Source organism: Rhincodon typus, chromosome 19 (assembly GCF_021869965.1).
Source record: "Rhincodon typus isolate 14 chromosome 19, sRhiTyp1.1, whole genome shotgun sequence".
Taxonomy (NCBI): Eukaryota; Metazoa; Chordata; class Chondrichthyes; order Orectolobiformes; family Rhincodontidae; genus Rhincodon; species Rhincodon typus.
Window position 1 is genome coordinate 30,983,745 of NC_063350.1, and position 21,667 is coordinate 31,005,411.

The window sequence follows — 21,667 nt, forward strand, 5'->3', positions numbered from 1 at the left end:
CTCCCCCATTTCTGATGAAGGGTCCAGGCCCGAAACATCAGCCTTACAGCTCCTATGATGCTGCTTGGCCTGCTGTGTTCATCCAGCTCTATATCTTGTTATCTCAGATTCTCCAGCATCTGCAGTTCCTACTATCTCAGCTATGTGAGACTGCTAGCTTCACCTGTTGTTCAAACCTCTTGAGACACGTCACATCAAAAAGGGGCCTACGGCACTATTTCTGGGTCTAAACAGCATCCAGTTTGCCTTGGGTTACCCTGAAAGATGAAGGTGTCTCGAAAATCTCAACGACAGCTGAAGACAGCTGTCTTAGACTGCTACTTTGCAGTAAACACAGTGTAGACCTCAATCAATGAGGATAGGTAACTGTACCTCCTCCACAATAACACTCAACACTGGAGCCCCCCAAGGATGTATCCTCAGTCCCCTACTGTACTCCCTGTACACCCAAAACTGTTGTCAAATTCCAAATGAACGCCATCTACAAGTTTGCTGATGACACCAATATAGTGGGACAGATATCTAACAGTGACGAGTCAAAATACACAAGGGAGACGGAGGACTTGGTGGCATGGTGCAATGAAATCAATCTCTCTCTCAAAATCGGAAAAACTAAAGAACTGATCATTGACTTCAGAAAGAAAGGAGCAGAACACACTGCTGTCTACATCAATGGAACTGAAGTTGAGAGGGTGGAAAGCGCCAAGTTCCTCAGATTGATGGTAACCGATGACCTGTCCCGGACTGCCCATGTAAATACAACAGTCAAGATGGCACAACAGTGCTTCTTCTTCCTGAGGTGGCTCAGGAAATTTGGCATGTCCATAAGGTCCCTTACCAACTTCTACAGAATCACCATTGAAAGCTTACTGTCCAGGTGCATAATGGCTTGGTATGGCAACTGCTATGCCCAAGATCGTACGAAACTACAGAAGGTGGTGTGCAGACCATCACAGAAGCCAACCTTCCATCCATGGGCTCCATTTACATGGCTCGCAGCTGTGGAAAGCCTGCCAACATCATCAATGACCCATCGCACCCGGTAATGATCCCCTACAACCTCTTCCATCAGACAGAAGAGACAGAAGCCTGCACATACGCATATGCAGCTTCAGGAACAGCTTCTTCCCGGCCATTATTAAACTGATTAATGGACTCTCCAGCCTCAAATAATGATTTATCTTGCTAACTTTGATCTCGCCTAGCACATGCCCTGTGCATTGTAACCTGTACCTCTGACTAAGTCATTTTGATCTGTACATTCTTGCTTACTATGATCTGCCTGTACTGCTGGTAAACAAAACTTTTCATTGTACTTCGGTACATGTGACAATAAATCAATCAATCAATCAAAAGTGGATTTCTGCACTAACAGGATGCTGTCATCAAGACAAAAAGACATTTGTCGACCACACAAATGAATAAAGTAATATTTAAAGTTTCAGTGCCATGTTAATGCCAGAATAAAGCAGCATTTGGAGGGAGTTTACAAGAATAATACCTGGACTTCAGGGGTTAAATGATGAAGAGAGATTAAACAAATTGGACCTGCTTTCACCAGAATTTATAAGGTTAAGGGGTGATCTGACCAAAGTCTTCAAAGGTGTTAACAAGACAGGGTAGATAAAGATAAACTATTTCCACTGGTTGGGGATTCTAGAACTAACGGGCATAGTCTGAGAATTAGGGTCAGATCATTCAGAAGAGATGTTAGGAAGCACTTCTACACACAAAAGGTGGTAGAGGTTTGACACTATCTTTGGGGCAACATGGTGGCTCAGTGGTTAGCATTGCTGCCTCACAGCACCAGGGCCCTGGGTTCAATTCCAGCCTCCGGCAACTGTCTGTGTGGAGTTTGCACGTTCTCCCCATGCCTGTGTGGGTTTCCTCCGGGTACTCTAGTTTCCTCCCACAGTCCAAAAGATGTGCAGGTTAGGTGGATTGGCCACGTGAAATTGCCCTAGTTTTCAGGGATGTGTAGATTAGGTGGGTTATGCAGGGATGGGTCTGGGTGGGATGCTCTGAGGGTCAGTGTGGACTTGTTGGGCCAAAGGGCCTGTTTCCACACTGTAGGGATTCTATGAATTCCAAAAGCAGGAGTGGATGCTGGATGAGTTGTTCATTTTTGCTAAGCAAATGTAGTGAGGGATCAGCCATGATCTCGGTGAATGAAAGAACAGGTTTGAGGGGCTGAATGGCCTGCTTCTGTTTCTATGTTATAGGATGACCTCTAGTATGGAGTTAGTGGCTGGAAAGAAACAATTTTGGAACAAAATGGGTCAAGTAGAGAAGGACAAAAAGATCTCTGTCCCCAAATTGTGATCAATGTCACAACGTTGAAAGTGGAGCAAAAAGCAGGATGTGGCCAACATTGTTTAGTCTATTTGGATGCAAGACTGGACAGACTGAAGGAATATTTTTGTACAAAAACAAACAAAACCAGAAATCTACGTGAAATGGGGACACAAGCAGAATTTGAAGCTTAAGAAATATATATCAAGAGAAAAAAGAGATCTTTGCAGATCTCAATCAGAAGAGTGAGCATGAAGCCTTGAGAGCATGTCTCAAATCTGCTGCAGTTACATATTTGAGTTAACTAGGAAGACCTGTACTAATTACAGATAGTGTGATAAGTATTAGCAATTATACAGGGGATTAATGCAAAGAAAAATTAAAACTATTTTAAAATATATGGATTTTCTTATTAGAATGGAAAAATCTGATAGTCAACAAATAGATCATTTCTCTTTAGGACTGACTACGTTTTTTTTCAGTTGTATTGATAACACAGTTATACCTTAATCAGCAAAGCTCAACTTTTTCAAACGTTTTCAGTGTGAGCTTTAAGAACAGAAAATTAGAATTTTTCAGCATATCCAATTAATTACATATGAGGGCACCTCAACAACACGTCCCCTAGAGAAGTCCAGAATTCCTGACAGCAACTTCTGGATTTCCAAGTTTAACTGCACATGTACAAACCCCAGAACTTGCTTTTAGTTTCTTTGAAGTAATTAATGATGACAAAGCTAACAGTTTTGCTGTCATTATAATTGCAAAATCTGGGCCAATGTTGAATTCAGTATCTTATCTACTGGTAATTCACATTTGAAAAAATCACAAGAAACTTCTGTTTGAAAGCTGAGAACTATTACCTTATGTACATGGTACAATGCCTTTAGGGTTGAAAAATCAATGTTCAGTTAGCACCACCAAATTTCAGCTGGTATAAATCATAGCATCTGTCAATGTTTTTGCTATTCTTCACAAATTACTTGTTTGCATTGTTCAAGGCTTTAATAATTCTGAATAATCTGTGCATTAGCCAGAAAGATCAAGTAAACAACCACATCCTGTATACAAAGACTAAAGTGCGTATTTGCATTTTTCTTGCATGACTCATTAAAGAACAGACGCTGGTATGTCATTCACTGAGCTACCTTTTAATTAACTTACATCATTGAGTGCGGGACTCTCAACCATTTTGACAGATTCCATAGAAAGCTGTGGCAATACTAAACCATCAAGCTGACATTTACAGATATTGAAGTTTGATACTTGAAGTTGAAGACAATTGTATTGACAGGGATTATTTTAAATACTCAGGCAGTGTTTCTTAGTTTTACGTGGCCTGTACTGCAACCATTTTTTTCCCCAGGAGAAGGCTGCAGGCTTCTCTGTTCTCTTCTCAATCCGTCTATTCACTAATTTCTCTGCACCCTCTAAATGGCCTTGACATCCTTTCTAAATTAGCACATCCAAGGCTAGACATAATGGGCTGAACTTTCCCATGTGCATTGGGACCATTTCTAGCCAATTAGGGATGGTGGGTGGCACATAGGTGCAGGAGGGCCAATCAGAGAGGTTGACCTGAGGACTGATTGGCAGCCCCATTGGAAAAGATAAGTGATGTTCAGTCAGATGAGGAACAAAAGGGCGCCGCAAAGTAGAAGTACTCACCTAACAGTCCAAACAGCTTGTAAAAATCAAGTGTCAGAACTGTCGGGGCATCAGAGTGCAGAGGAAATAACTGCAGATGAGTGTATTTGCTTTAGATTTGGTGCATATGATACTGCTCCCTTATATATGAATGTGCAAAATCATATGATGACACACAGAACTCCCAATGTGAAGCTGTGTCTGATATTCCATGCATTATTGGGGAGTTAATTGAGCATGGGCCTATATATCATTTGTAAAATTCCATTGAAATACTAAAATAAGGGCTAATTCACCCATTAATCCTTACAAGATTCTTAGAAGACTCGACAGAGCAGATGTGGAAAGGTTGATTGCATTTATGGGATAGTCTACGGCCAGAGGGTATAATCTCAGAGTAAAGACCGCACATCCAAATCAGAGATGAGGAGAACATTCGTTTCTCAAAAGGTTGTAAAACTATGAAATTCTTTACTTCAGAGGGTTGTTGAGGTTGGGTCATTAAGTATATTCCACGTTGAGATAGATAGTATTATTAATCAGTAATGGAATCAAGGGTTATGGAGAAAAGACAGAAAAATGGAGTAGAGGATTATCAAATTAAACATTTTCTCAAATAAGGTGTGCAAAACTGTTTACAGTATTCCAATTGTGGTCTGACTAGTGCTTTGTATAGTTTTAGCAAAAGCTCCCTGCTCTTACATTTCATTTGATTTGCCTTCCCTGTTAATTGCTGAACTTGGATGCTAACTTTTTGTGATTCATGGATGAGGGCTGCCAAATCTCTGTTTTGTAGCTTTCTACATCTAAATAATATTCAAGGGACTGTCTTCGTCCTGAAATGTGAGCAAGGTAAGTATTAGGAGAGATGAAAGAGGCTGATAAAGCTGTTATTTTTGGTACAAGTGGGGAGGTATCTCATTGAATGACAGCGCAGACTCAATGGGCTCAATAGCCTACTTCTGCTCCTATGTCTTATGGTCTTATGATCTAATAGGGCAGAAGATCAAGGGGGTTGGTCAGCTGCCTGACATCAGCTCCTCACACCTTATGAGGAAAGGGTCTTGACTCTGACCACCCCAAACTGGTTGTGGACTAGTATCAGAAGCTGCCCTTGACTTACCGTGCTGGGGCCTTCTAAGAGAAGGCTACCCCATTGACTTGAGTGAGGCCTACTGACAACAACAACAAACTTTCTTCTTTTCTGTCTGCACTAAACGACAAGGCAAGACAGCAGTAATGTGAACCTGGTATCTCTGACAAAGGGGGGCATAGCAAAAAGAGGCAAGGCAAGGCTATTCAAGGAAAGATGATGTGAGCATCAGGTAGGCTCAGACTGAGTGAGTGCCATGGTAATAAGTGAAAAGCCCAGCAAAGGAGCCTGGTCCAATCCACAATCTGGGTGTGTGTCCTCCTGGGAACAGAGTGTTCTTGCTGTAACATTACGATGATAATCGCTGGTACAGCTCAAGATGTACCATTGTATACAGAAGCACCTTGTAAGTGGATTGGAAATGTGCCATAATGGTTCTCAGAGGATGCATATGACAAATACCAATGTCTATGGATGTGGGGTGCACGTGGCATGTGCTATTGGATTGTGCCTATAAATTTGGTGCCCGATATCCAACAGGGTGCTCATTCCGAGCAAGCAGTGAGCTGAATCTGCCAGGTGCTTGCTCTGGTTTCCTGATGTGTACTTGCTTGGTGAGTTAGGTAAAATGGGAGACTAAATATTAATGAGGTGATTTGGACTGTTAACAAGGTATTTAACAAGCAATAATTGCTGTTAATTAACAACTTGTCCCTGCCCAATGAGAGTATTGCCATGCCACTGTGAAGATCATTAAGGATGCTGCAAGTTGCTCCCAAAGTTGAGACAGGTTTTGCTGAACTTGTCACTTGATTCTGCCACATATCGAACTGTGCTGTAGATAAATTTCACTGAGATAACAAGGTGTAGAGCTGGATGAACACAGCAGGCCAAACAGCATCAGAGGAGATAACAAGGTGTAGAGCTGGATGAACATTTCTGAAGAAGGGTCTAGGCCTGAAACATCAGCCTTCCTGCTCCTCTGATGCTGCTTGGCCTGCTGTGTTCATCCAGCTCTACACCTTGTTATCTCAGATTCTCCAGCGTCTGCAGTTCCTACTATCGCTGAATAAATTTCACTGTTGTGTTTAGAAAATCTTTCATTGTTTCCCTCATATCAGTTTCCAGCTTTTGCTATTTTAATTTCCTCACTTACTTCCTCTCTATATTTTCTAAACTAGTTGAATATCCTTAATTAGCCTTAGTTTTTTGATCAACGTCTTTTTACGTGTCATTGTAAATTCTCTATTCATTCTCTGGGCTCTGCTTTGTGCTGCATCCCCTTTACTGCTTGAGCCTTTTTTTATGCAAATCAACTCTTGACTGAAGTTTCTCCTTACTTGTCTCATCTGCCAATTTTCTTTCTAATTTATATGGATCAGTTCCATTTTTATTTTATTAAAACTAACATTTCTTCCAGTCAAGTAAATATGTCTTTGCATGTACATTTCATTTTCAATTTTTATGTTGAATCTAATTATTTTTAAAGCCCCTACAACCAGATGTTCCTTTTTAGCTAGTTAAAGGCTCTTATTTTATGGCCAAAATATTTCTGCATACCTTTTAATTTGTCTACATATCTTTTTCTGTTTCCCATTTCTAGTATTTGGCAGACTACATTTTAATACAACACCATAACAGTTTCCTTTTCATTTCTCAATAGCCAAGTGCTGCAGTGGAATCTTTGATTAATACTGTTCCTGTCTTCTGTCTTTTTCTAATCTGTCCCTTCAAAATAAATTGCAGTTGGGAATGGTTAACTCTCTCACGTCCAACTTCAGTCTGAATCACCTATTGATAAGTGCAGTTATATAATTTCCCAGTAGCAATCTGGAAATGATTGAACAAGCCTGTTTGCTTGCCAATCTTACTCTTTTTAATCAATTTTCCTCATGGCCTGTTCTTTATTACTTTTCAGGTGTTCTCTTTCTATCTACATCCCTTGCCCTTTATGATTTCCTCATTGTTTCCTTGCCTTCACTTTTTACTGTCTCTCTCAATATTCATTGTAACCCTCCCTGACAGCATGTTGCTGTCTTGTTGGCAACGTTGTGATTGTTAATTTTGGTGGAAAAAGTGTTTCAACAATTTAAAATCAAACTATGAACTGAAGACTTTAAAGTGTAGATTTATTCATGGACTATAAAATTTGAACAACGTTCTATTAAGTTATATGGTTACAGCTTTCAATGCCACTTAATATATATTATAAGTGTGAGATGGATGATCAAATTTACATTCCCATCATATGATTTTTTTACACCTAAGACCTTTCATGGACTAAATTGCATTTGTAAACTGGGGGTAACATGGACTCAATGTGGTAGCTCTGGTGACTTGACCATAGGTTAAAGCCAACTTTGAGAGACCCCTGTGGAATAAACAAAACTGCCTGCACTGAAATAATTGTTCTATCTAAAGAAATCAAAGTCAAGAAATTGAGTCAGTGTCAGGGAAACTGCATCTCCTGTTTAATTCACATAGGTATGATAATCTCACATAATCAGGAATGTAATGCTTGCCTGCCAGTCAGCCAACTTGGAATGACAATGGAGAGAGATACTGAAATCACATTGAACGATATTTCAACAGCTGTTTTTTTTAAAGCAGTAGAGTAGAAAGAGGTAAAAATGAATTTTGAAAATGAGAGCTGGAACTCTTTCTCTCCCTATCTGTTTTTTTATCATTTTGAAATCTAGTGCCTGGTGAAAGCGCAAATTTGGAAAATAACCATTCACTGAGAATGCAAAGGTATCTACAGGTTCACTACACTGAGAATAGAAGTCAACAAGTAACCAGCTGTAAGCTTAGGTTAAGAAACTAACACCTCATGGGATCTAAGGACTACTTAGCTGTGTAACATTTATTCTCCTTGTCTGTACCAGGGACTCTCTATTTTGTAGCCTGTTTTTGATGCCACTTTGATATTTTTCAGGGTCAGTAGGTAATAAAATTCCACTTGCTTTCACCAAACAATTATATTTTAGTTAGAGTGAAATAACTGAATGCTGATGACATAAAAATATTGTTGTGTCCGAGTGAGAGGGAATGATAAAGTGAGGAGCCGATATCCCCTCTTCACCTGGTCATAACACAGGGTAGATTTAGTTTTGAAAATTGTACTTAACTCCTGCTTTAAAAGTGACTTTAAAACTCATAGTACAGCCTTAACTAATTATAATTATAATTATAAATAATTAATTGATTTGGTCTAACCATATGGAATTGATTTTATCTTTCAAAACCACATAATGTTTGCAATAACACATCATGTATAGAGTTAACATTTAAATGTGGAATAACAATACACTATTTTTGTATAGATGATTCAAAAGATTTCAAAATAATTTTCTTTAGCTTTAGATCAAACTGCGAAATCTGGTTTGCTGGAATCTCAATTGCTATTTAATTTCTTCATAACATAAGGCAATTTAACAGTTTTCTCATCTTTGCTAGTGGTGAACCTTAATTTTATTTCAAAAATAAAGAAATTTGCTGTACAGTCCCATTGTTCCCCTCAATGTCCCCATAATGTTACACCTCACTGCTTTATAGTGCTCTGATCTGTGTCTCTTGTACTGATATACAGCTGCACTGAGCAACTGAAAATACCATTTTAAATTCTATTTGCCAATTCCTTGTTTCATTTGGTGTAGGGATAAGTTAAGTTTTACATGATAAACTGTAATTGTTTAACTTTATACAGCCATCCAAAATATTGGCACCCTCTCAGCAACCACTCAACGATAAAGATATTTCTCTGGGACCCTAATGTTTGAAGGACAGTGCCAGTTAGTGTAATTGCAATACCATTTTATTGATATTTTTATTGAAGTACATCATGGGTGAAACAAATTACAAACTCCAGGGAAAGTGTACTTGGAAAATTAATAAACTTTTCTGAAGAAGGGTCTGGACCCGAAACATCAACTTTCCTGCTCCTCTGATGCTGCCCGGCCTGCTGTGCTCCTCCAGCTCCACACTGTGTTATCTCTGACTCCAGCATCAGCAGTTCTTATTATCTCTGAGTGAGTTAAGTCCTTTGACTTGTTGGGCATTTTCCTTGGCTCTTAAAAGAAGTAGCTACTGAGATAGTAGATGCATTGGCTGGGGAATTGGGAAAATGCTGGGATCTATTACCGACGAGCTTTTAGATGGGCACTTAGAAAATTTCAATGCAAGCAGGCTTAATCAATATGGTTTTCTGAAAGGAATTATTTCAGGAAATAACAAGCAATTAGATAAAGGAATGCCAGTCGATGTGCTGCACTTAGATTTCTAGACGGCATTTAACAAGTTGCATTATATAAAAGGGTGCAAAGTCTGTATCTTTTTTTTTGTATTTTGATTGTGGACTGAAATGAGAAGAGGATGGTATTAAAAACCAAACATTATTGAATAATTATTGCACTTCTTAAAAGCAAGTAACCTGACGCTTATTTGGGGGAAGAGGTGGTGTAGTGATAACATCACTGATCTAGGGATTCCGAATCCAAGGCAGATGGTGAAATCTGAATTTAAAATAAAAATCGATAAAGATAATCTGAAAAAAACTAGCCCAATGGAGAGCATGGCTACCAATTGTCACAAAAACCCAGCTGGTTCACTAATGTCGTTCAGGAGCAATCATCCTTATTGTGTGGTCTATATGTAGCTCCAAACTTACAGGTATGTGATTAACTCTTAATTGCCCTCTCGACAATTAGGATTGGGCAATAAATGCTGGCAAAACCAGCACTGCTCACATCCTATGAACAATCTTTCAAAACAGCGCTGTTTACACAGCTGCTTGTTCAAGCAGTAGTAGAAGCTTAGCTTCTAGATGCGCTGGAGCCAAGGGGTGTATACGAATGGAGCATTAATCTGTGAACTAGTGACTAGTTATCAGGCCTTCTGCCGACAACAATATGGTGGGCTCCCAAGCAGCTAAACAGCTTGTGGATGTGAATGTTTGGCAGAAGTCAATCAATCATTTCAAGAAGAGGAGCTTTTTCTTCCTTTTCTCTGCAGTGAAAAAGAAACCTTAAGTCTGAGGAAAGGCAGTGTATTTTGTTCTCAACAGTTACTGTAAGCTGTGGCTCTTAACCAGTAAACCAGTGACTTTATAAGTGTCAACCAGCCATTCTGTACGTTCTGCAAGCAAGTAAAGGTATCTGAAGAAGGGAAATCAAGGAACAACATGTCCTAACAAGCCATAAGGACCATTTTAGTTCACCACATGAACAGGGACAATTGAACTGCCTTCCCTGTCTTTCCCTCTGCCCATTACACCCATGATATTTTTTTGCTGTCTGTGTCTGTCCACGTCTGCTTGTCTGTGTGTGTGTATACGGGATATATAAGAGGACTAGAGTTTTAACTAATATTGTTATATATTGACAGTTCATACTTGTTTATATGTAATGGGGCTTATTTCCAGCACACTGCTCCAGTAAATCGTAACAAAGGTAGTACGCAAAATAAGAACTGATGGTATGGTGGGGAGGCATATTAGGAAGACAGAGAATTGGCTAGCCAGCCAAATCTAAATATAGAATATGCATAAATGGGTCATTGTGAAATGGCAAGAAGCAGTGACTGGAGTGCCACAGGAATTACTGCCCTGAATATTTTCAATGGTTGGATGAAGTGACTGAAAATTTGCTTGCTACATTGCTGATGACACAATGATAGGTAGGAAAGCAAGCTGTGTAGAGCACACTAGTAGTCTGCTATGAGATATAGATAAGATAGTGAGTAAAACTTTGGCAGATGGAGTATCATGCAGGAAAATGTGAATTTGTTCACTTTGACAGGAAGAATTGAGAGACAGCATTTTATTTAAATGGAGTGAGGTGCAAAACTCTGAGGTATAGAGGGATCTGTTTGTCTTTGTAAATTAGTCACAAATAGTTTGTATGCCGATATTGCAAGTTTAAGACAAATAGGATGTTCTCATTTATTGCAAGAAGAAGTGGAATATAAAAGAAGGGATGCTTTGCAAGGTACTTTTACAGGGTCATGGGGACGTGATGGCCTAGTGGTATTATTGCTGGACTGTGAATCCAGAGACCCAGATAATGTTCTAAGGACCCATGTTCAAATCCTGCCACAGCGGATGGTGGAAACTGAATTCAGTAGATACCTGTAATTAAGAATCTAATAATGACCTTGAATTCATTGTCAATTGTTGGGAAAAACCAATCTGGTTCCCTAAGGTCCTTTAGGGAAGGAAACTGCCACCCTTACCTGGTTGAAATGTGACTCCAGACCCACAGCAATGTGGTTGGCTTTTAACTGCCTTCCAGGCAATAAACGTTATCTTGCCAGTAACACCTTTATCCCATGAATGAATGAAAATAAAGATCACACGTGGAGTTCATTATACAGTTTGATCTCCTTATTTAAGAAAGTATATAAAAGTATTAGAAGCAGTTCAGAGAAGGTTCTCTTGACTGATTCCTGGAATTTGGACGATTATCTTATAAATGATTGAACATGTCAGCCTGTAACCACTGGAGTATAGAAGGATAAGACTCAGTCTTACTGAGAGAAATTGAAAGGTGGATGCTGAAAGGATGGATGGGTCATCTTGTGGGAGGAACTAGAACCAGGGGACAAACTACAGTAGGTTTAAAAATAAACAGTCACTCATTTAAGATGGAGTTGTGGAGAATTTCTTCTATCAGAGCAGTAAAAGTTTTTGAAGCACTGCCTCAGAGAGGTGCGGAAGCAGAGTCACTAAATCTTTTCAAAGAATTTTCAAATAAATTTATGATTAACAAAGGAGTCAAAGGTTATCTAGTGTTGGTTGGAATGTGGAATTGAAGCTGCAACCAGATAAGACGTGATTTTAACTGGTGGCACAGGGTTGGCCTCTGCCTGCTCCTAATTCATATACTTATAAATACAGAAAAGTACGGAAAACAGCATGTATGTACACAGAAATATTCCTGCCTGGCAGCATCCTCTCATTGACCAAGTTCAGAAGTCACTCTTTGCAGTACTGCTTCACTATAAAGGTTACTTGACCACTAATGATCCCTCTTACACAACATTTTAATGTGACAGCATGATATATAACATTTAGACTATAACTGATGGTCAAGAACCACTCATGATGATAATGTAAACAGTTGAGAATGGAACTTATGGAAGCTTGCCCTTCCACTGATTTCACAAGCATTATTCCTTGTTCCAAGGCAATGGAAGAATAATGTTCCATTTCATTCAACATGCATTTTTAGCAAGTTAGTTTCCTCAGAATTTGATCCTTTAACCTCATTTTACTTGATTACATTAGTTGTTTTATATTGCACAATTTCATTTTACAAAGCATATGCAAAAAGAAGAGTCCAGAGGAAAGAATGATAGTTTGGTCCTCAAATTGTTGTAAACAATTAACTATGATGTTAAGTATCCTTTGCTCAGTACTACATCAAGGCAGCAGACAAGAGGCCACACATTCTAATCTGTTCCTCAATTACACATCCCTTGCACTTTGTCTTTTTGGCAACATCTCTGAGATCTGTAGACCTGAGAAAGAGAAACCAATCCAAATTTAACTACCCCTTTCTGTGCACTGCTGCATATTTTTGCGACAAAAATCTGGCAAGCATTCAGCGTTCTTTAGGCATTAAACTTCAAGTTTAATTTACATAACTATCTGCTTAATTTGCATGAAACCACACAATAGTAATGATTTTAACCTGTAATAAAATATGTCTTTCTCACACATGGTCAGGGAATTATACTGTCCACAACAATGCAAGTCACCTTTTCACAGCAAACGAGTATAGTACCCAGCTGGACCACCAAATAAAACTATTTTTTCTTAACAGAGATTTTCCTTCTTCAAAAATTTCCTGTCAAAACTCACCTTGGCCGTATCATATGCCATACTTCTAATAGGTACAAAAACAACTTTGCACATTGTGCTACAATTCTGTTTGCTTATGTAACTTGGAGTTATCATATTATCCTGAACATCTATATGGAAATTTTCATTCCATCAGTTTATAGTGAGTTGTAATGTCAAATAAACTAATCAATATTATCATCTTTAATGATTTTTTGCAGTGATTACTTTCTGCAAAATGTTCCGTAGAAAAGACAGTTAATAAAACACAGGATAGAATTTCAGTTGGTAGGCTTGGTCTCACAAGCATTGTATTGGCATGTGCACAAGTCTTGCTAAGTATCAATAGGGACTGTAGTATATGGTTTAAAGGTTAATGACTGTGTGAATATCACCTCCCATAATGATGATTGAAGAGAACACATGACTGAGAGACTTGAAAAGAGAATGATCATACCTTCAGCACTGTAAGTCCTAGGAATATGGATTTTTTAAATATTCATGAATGGGATATTGTCAGCATTGACTAGGCCATCAATTATTGCCTATTCCTAATTGTCCAGAACCAATTAAAACTTAACTACATTGCTGTGGACCTGAAGTTACATGTGAGCCAGACCAGGTAAGGATTTCTTTCCCTGAAGGACATTAATGAACCAGATAGTTTTGTACAACAGTCAACAGTTAGGCTAGCTTTTAATTTCAGGTTTTCATTGAATTCAAATTCCACCATCTGTCATGGTGGGATTTAAAACCAGGACCCCTGGACATTAGACTGAGGTTCTGATTAAAGTTCAGTGATATTACCATTATAATGTTACCTCCCCATTTTGAACGTGGTTTGTATCTATAATAACATGAATCTACAATACTCGAGTTGTTGTTTGCACATTTCTCAATCATCATTCTTAAGATCGATCAACGAACATGCAAGATATTGGCAGCAGTGATAGCCTCCAAAACACTGAAAGTTCAGCTTTAAAGAAGATTAGCAGACCTGGAAAGATGGCACCAAAACTTCAGATGTCCGTAAAAGAGACAGTTTAAAAAATTCAAAACTGCTCCATAGATGAAGTAAAGGCAATGAGAGTCAGAAAATCAATTTGCCAATTTATTCTGTGCCACAGATGCATGGTAGTCTGAGAAGAAAATCCCAATGCAGTGATCTCAGGCTTCCAGTCCGGAAACCAAGCAAAGATTGTAGATCTGGTGAGAAGCCCTGAGAAAGAGTAAACACCAATTTAATTGCACACTTATCAGGCAATTGACGTATTTGAGGCTGAAAGGATTAAGGAGTTGAGGATCTCAGGTCCTCCTCAAAGACTTGATAACAATGTGTATCATATCAATGTAACCTTCAACTAATTACTAACATGTAATAAGGTTTATCTTGCTGACTGCAAGAGAATCTTCTACTTAAACCAGGAATTTGCTTTCCCCCACCACGCCGGACTGAGCAATCCCTGAATTTTCTTTCATTTAAGGAGGATGCTGGCAGCAACCTTCCTCATGAGAAGCAGCTCATACAGTATAGAGAGCTGGCATACCCATTCCAATATGCTAAGTAATGATGCAGATTTGACTTAACTTATCAAACAACAGTTTTCCATGGTTTTGCCATGTTTAAGTAATAAATACTTAGGCAAGGTGAGATACCCTTGAGAAAAAGACAACAACCATAGTAATATGAGTGTGAGAATGTTAGGCAGTTTCTAATATTGAAAGGGAAATTTAAAGATCAAGCAAACCACCTAGAGGCTTAGAAAAGCCATAGGTTGTAAAGTTGCATGACCTGAGAGGTTTATACACATAGAAAAGACCAAATCAAGCTCAAAATCGGACAAATCAGAGAAAAAGATTGTTGAGAGACAGAATTGCTTCAAGATTCAACACCAGGTCAGAAGCCAAACAGGTCAACACGTTACTTTGTTGAACTCTGCCAGTGCTCTTACACCGACAACTCCACAATATGACCAAAAGACCATATCTAAAATTTTGCAGGGCCATAAAGGAGTAATATGGATGACATCTTAGTACATGGTGAATCTGTCAAAGAACTGACCTGAGGATTAGAGTTATTGTGAACTGGCTACAAGAAAATGGCGCGACACTTAATAAAAAAATGTAAATTCTCAGAAATGGCATAATGGTAGACCTACAACAGCCAAGCACAATTAATGAATCCTTACTTTCACCCCAAGGCTTTAATGATTCTTTGGCTGGTTAATTAGCTGGCAAAGCATTTGCCTAACCTTGTGTAATTTACTGAAATCCCACGAGAGCTTTGAAATAAAGCTCAAGCGTGGTGTTAGAAAATACATCAGGAGATGTCATTCCAAAAAAATCGAGGAAACGCTCTTTCAATACTTACTGGCTCCTAATGATAGCTCATAATCAACCTCAACTACAGCCAAAGCCTCATGTAAAAGGCAGGAACAGTCTTCTTTCAAGAAAAATCAGATGACTCTTGATGGCTGGTTTACTGTGCATCTTGGTGATTGTCATAGAAAGGAGGTATACAGTTACAGAAAAGGAGACCCTTGCATCATGTGGGGTTAAAAAATGTTCTCATATTATATCATTGGCTTAAAGGTTATCATAGAGATAGATCACAAACCCTAGTCTCCTGATTTAATAAAAAATGAACTCGGCAGAATGCCCTGAGAATCCAGGGATTCTGTTTGAGATTTATATGCTTCACCTATGAAATAGTATATGTCAAAGGCAAGCTGCAAATGACAACAGGTACATTTTCCAGAGCAACCATCAGCTATTCTACACAGCAGGATGTCAATCTTAGGAATGATATTTTGTGATTCTCTTAGCTAACTACAGCACAATTGCCAGCAAACTGAAACAAGCTGCAAAAGATTTATGTGAATATTCTAAAGGATGCTATTGAGATTAATGGGAATGTGTTTACCAGGTATTTCAAAATCATTAAATTTATGTTATACGTAAATAGTTTGCTTTCTTCTACTTTGATCTTCATTTCTTGAGCAGAGTAAACTTTGGTTCTATAGTTAAAGCTGAATCTGCAGCATTCATATATTTGAGTGAAAGGCCATCTTGTTAAAACAAAAGAGAAAGACAAAATATGATCTATCAAATTAGATTTCAACCAGCTTGTCCAACTGGGATCATAACATAGTGGATTTTGATTTCATAATCAATGACTGACCATGTAAAGAGGATCCACCTTCTTCCACTCCTGAGCTCAATTCTTTTCTCCATGTTTGGATCAAGACTGTAAGAAGTCTGGAGACAATTTGTTCTGGAGGAATAGAATGAATTACAAGAAAATGTCTGATTATCATTAGTTCTAGAATGCAGCTCCATGTGAGTGCAGACATTTTTAACCTGAGGGAGATCGATAGTTCACACTTGAGAAATTCAATCAGGCCCACTTGTAGAAATACATTGAATAACTGATACTCTGATTTGTTGCCCCTGAAGTGAAGTAGCTGGGGACACTGGTAAGGAAATCTCAGCCCTGGAGCATTGCAATTTATTTCCAAGCATGGTAATCTCACAGGTTTTTGTAAAAACCATTGCATTCTAGACTGCACTTAATGAGATCTGCATGCATTGTTCTGTTAATTTAGTGGTGATTCCCAGCTTTGGATCCACATAGACCTGGATGTAGAGCTATATCATCCACGGGTTGACACGGTAGCTCGGTAGTTAGCACTGCTGTCTCACAGCAGCAAGGACCTGGCTTCAATTCCAGCCTCAGGCAACTGTCTGTGTGGAGTCTGTACATTCTCCTTATGTCTGTGTGGGTTTCCACCAGATGCTTTGGTTTCCTCCCACAGTCCAAAGATGTGCAGGTGAGGTAGATTGGCCATAGTGCCCTGGGATTGCCAGGCTACTTCAATTACCATGGCTGTTACAGGGATAGGGAGGTGGTGTGTGTCGCTCTTCGGAAGGTAGGTGTGAACTCGATAGGCTGAATGGCCTGCTTCCACACTGTAGGGATTCTATGGTTCTAAGGCTACCTGTTGCCCACATGTATAATTGGGTTGGCACTGCCGCTGGTAACAGTAATATGGTACTGTTGTCCCAAGTATCGCATTGCTACATTTTATAAAAACATAGATAGCTATTTGGGGTCACCATGTAAACACCTAGGCAACACATCTATGCTCCTCTATTTACCATCCTGCATCTTACATTATGAGTCACGCGATGTTACCTCCTCAAACTCACTAACTGAATCCTCACAGATATGGGTAGTATTTGTAAACAATGAAGGTACATTCTTAAGACTGTGTATAAAGGTGATGGTGAATCAGCAGCCCAATTATGTTTCTACCAATTTTCATTTCTAGTGATTGCTGATTTACTACACCTAGGTTACATTATCAGCCAAGTCAAAACCACTCCCATTAGGGGTCTCATGGCACCTGTGGTAGTGGCAGTAGTAGTGTCCCTAACTCTGAGTGAGGAGGCACAGGTTCAAGTCCCACCTGCTCCAGAGGTGTGCAATAACATCTCTGAGCAAATTGAATTTAAAAAAAACACTCCGATTGGGAAAGTTGCTATCCTGTTCTGAACCTGTTTAGGTTTAAATAACAAAAAAGTAACAATATTAGGATTGTAGAGCATAGTTTGCATTATTTGTGATTAGTGTATGAAGATATGCAGGTACAAATGAGAAGGGTAATGAAGATCTGGACAATACGAGTCCTAAGTTTCTGGATTCACTTTGCCTTATTTTCTTTGTGCATTTACATTAAAGAATGTCCAGCAAGATCTCTCTGAGGAATTTATAATTTCTGCACCCTTTTTCCTTTCAGAAATGTTCCTCTCTTCTATGCTACCTGTAAAACGAGGGTGGGACTAGTCTTGGGGTGTTCAAGAGCTATGCTTTTTTTTGGCCTATTGAATTTTTGTCCTGCCTTGACATTCATTTTATGATAAAATCACTGAAATTGTAGCAAATTATTAGTATTTCCATCTATTATTTTTACTGGTTAATAGTTGTGCCCCATGTAGCCTTTGGAAAAGCTAAAATAGAATTAGCTCCATTAGACTTATCATTAGTGGTAGCACATAGCACTTTACTTATGTTATGATGAACCTATTCAGCAATACTGTAACATAGCTCTGGAGCAGGTGGGACTTGAACCAGGCCTGCCTGGCCCAGAAGTAAGGACACTACTATTTCACAACAAGGACCTACAGATACTTTCGAATGAATCTGTTCAGATGTGTTATGACACATCTCTGGAGCAGGTGCGATTTGAATCCAAGCTTTCTGGCTCAGAGCACATAGCACCTGTCAAGCCTATGATGCATTAGATACCACCCCTCTCTAAGGCATGAGATCCAAATGCTGGATGTTAGGAAGGGAGTGCACTTTGAATTCGAAATAAAGGCAGAAGTGGAATGCCCAGTGAGAATTGTACCAGTCCAATTTACATAAGTAAAAGGCATGTTGTGCACTGATGCTGGCAGCACGATAATGTACCAAGGTTTCTGATTTGCATTATTGATGGGGTTTCTGAAACCAGATTTCATTGTATTGAAGAAATTGTGTATAATTGGAACATACCAAAAGTCATTTGTGGCACTTCTTAAAAATATTTCTCAGAATTTTACAACTCCCTGGGTAAATCAGAGTGCACAGATTGCATTGATTTAATAGGGTATTCAGGTCATCAAACTAAAGGATCAATAGCATAACTATAGTTTATGTCAAACTGATTTATTTTCAGGCCACTTCCCAGAGTGAAAAAGATCACCTGTAGCAGCTAATTTGACATCACCAGTTCCTCATTAACTGTAGTCTAACAGCAGCGTAAATCTAGCTTTTTCATTTTTAACGTTAGAAAACAGATGACTAATATTTGGTATAAAACTTGGATTCTCTGTCTTTCCCATTAAACAAATGTCATTCTACACTGGATGATAGTGATGTTTGAAGTGAAAATGAATTTCTAGTAGAATTTGTTTGGAATCTGGGACTCCAAGACTTTTCAGTAAGGCCTGATGCATGCAGTCATTTAATAGTGATCAACTTAATAAGAAGGTTAATAAAAGAACTTTAGGAATCTGGAGAAGAGTTATACTAGACTCAAAATGTTAACTCTGTTTCTCTCGCCACAGATGCTGTTTGACCTGCTGAGTTTCTCCAGCATTCTTTGTTTGCTTCAGATTTCTGGCGTCTGCAGTATTTTGCTTTTGTTTATAATTTAATAAAACCCATTATTGGGTTGAATGAAACATTTGTTTTATGTTGGAATAGCGATAAGCCAATTGCCTTAGCCTCTACTGGTCCAATGCTCTGGGTGCTTGAGTTTAATTCTCACCATGGTAGTGAGTTGAATCAGAGCCATAAGTAAAGAACTGTCCTTGAAAATGTGAATGATATGGTATTTCTTTCATTCTAATATGAATAGAAGACCAAAGCAAAAATGAGTCAATATTTACAGTCTCTTAGAGCTGATAATAACATTAGAAAATTAATGATTGACCACTATAGAAATTGAAACGTGGTCAGCCAGGTAGACCTCACAGAATATGAGTTTGGGGCTGTTAACCTCGTCCAATCTAGCTGACAAATATAAAGAGGAGTTTCAGAGATTCTGTTCACTCTGAGAGCTGGCTGTGAGGAAGTCGGATCAGTGTCAAGTGCTATGCACGTGTGAATAAAGGGTGACTTGAGGATGGGATACCAGGCTCTGTGGAGTTTTTTTTAACCACAACCAAGATAATGAAGTGTCCCATTTATTTTCAATGTTTGTCTGGGTACAGGCCATCTGTTTGAATGAGGATTCCTCTGCAAATCTTCCAGATTAAATGAGTTGGGAAGTGTCAATGAGTTCAAAACAGTTTAAGTTTTTATATGAGTTGATACCCAGGCAGTGATTTTCCCCAGATACTCTGGGCACTTTAAAGTCTCCAAAGTAGCCCAGGTCTATATTGTGCAAGACTTCATCTTGGTAAATGAATTGTGGCAACAACGGCTGCCTGATGGATCAGTAAAAAGCTGATTGCCACTTAAATGATCTGTTAGTTCTCATTAATGAAGCTGTACTGCATTTTAGAGGCAGGCACGTGACTTCACACCATCACTTAAGATGGAATGGGAATGAACTAATCATTGTAGAAGGTAGAAGCACATTATAAGATATATCAGCTTTTAGCATGACACAATAAAACGTGACATAATAAAGGTCAGTCATTTGAGATTCTGCAGATCAAAATAAATATTGCTTCATATCTGTTTAAACTATGCTGATTAGGGATGTGTTACAAATTTCTCAAGGAGAAAATAAACATACAGAGCAACATTTGAATAAATTAAACAGGTAAACAAAACATTTTCTTAGCCAGTTCTCAGGTCCAAGCATCCAAAGCTGAGTTTGTATACACTACATGTGTCATTTGAGAAGGCTTGGGTTTTCATACACTCCTGACATTTGGCGTCCACCTGGGCCTGTTAGAGATGCTTATGATGGTTGGTACCTTCACCATGCTTCTTCTCCAGTTAGAGCAGTCTTGAGCAAGAGATTGGGATGAGTCAATGGATGTTGCCTTTCTTTTCATGGAAGGCTTGAGGACATTGTTGAACTATTTCCTTTGCCCTCCTGATGACTGCTTGGTGTGAGAGAGCTCGGAGCAGAGGGATTAGCTTGGAAGTGCATTCTGATGGTATAACCCACTCGACATAGCTGATTGGCAGTAAGTAGTGGCTTGCGAACAGCAAAGCCTGATTTCCAGTGTGCTACCCTAGTGAATTGAGATGCAATCATCACAAAGACAACTGTGGGGCTACTTTCCTATTACACTTAATAGCTGCATTTTTAGCAAGAATCTTATGGATTAAAATTTACTGGAAATTTTAAAATTGGGTCTTAAGTGATGTCAAGAACACTAAATCCAGATTAAGGACTTCTATAATAGATTGTAACATATTAAATTGTGATTGACTTTATAGATAACTCACTTCTTTCAGGATCCATCTGTAAGCCATTGTACTAGTGAACATAACTCAACTCCAGCCAGCTAGTGAGTCTTAATTTCTCAAAGAAGAGCTAGTAATTTCTAAAAGAAGCACTCTATTATTTACTAATTAAAATTTTAGTTTATTGAGAATTTCTAAGATAAGTAACCTAGAAATGTATTTTAGTGGTATTGATTGAGGGTTGACCAGGAGATGGATCCTGGGATCTTAGAATCTCTACAGTGTGGAAGCAGGCCATATGATCCATTGAGTCCACACTGTCCCTCTGAAAAGCATCCCACCCAAACCCAGCCCATACCCCACCCCCACCCTATCCCTGTAACCCTACATTTCCCATGGCTAATCCACCTAACCTGCACATCCCTGGACACTGTGAGCAATTTAGCATGGCCAATCCGTCTAACATGTACATTGTTGGACTGTGGGAGGAAATCAAAACACTCAGCGGAAACCCAAGTGGACATGGGGAGAATGTGCAGACACCAAACAGACAGTCACCCAAAGGTAGAATCAATCCCGGGTCCTGGTGCTGTGAGGCAGCAGTGCTGACTACTGAGCCACTGAGCCACCATGCTGATCTTTCCTCTTCCTTAAGTGTGAATTCATTTTTGTATGTCCATTTGAGCAGACAATTTATTGGCTCAGCTTCAATTCAACTCTTCCAAGAATGCAGCACTCCTTCTATCCAGAACTAATATAGTACACATCATGTGCTCTCAAGCCCCTTGAATTGGTCTTGAACGCAGACCTCTACAAAAAGTAAGTATACAATCGGTGAACCAAACAGACAGCTCACTGTTACTAAATCAAAATAATAAACCATGGT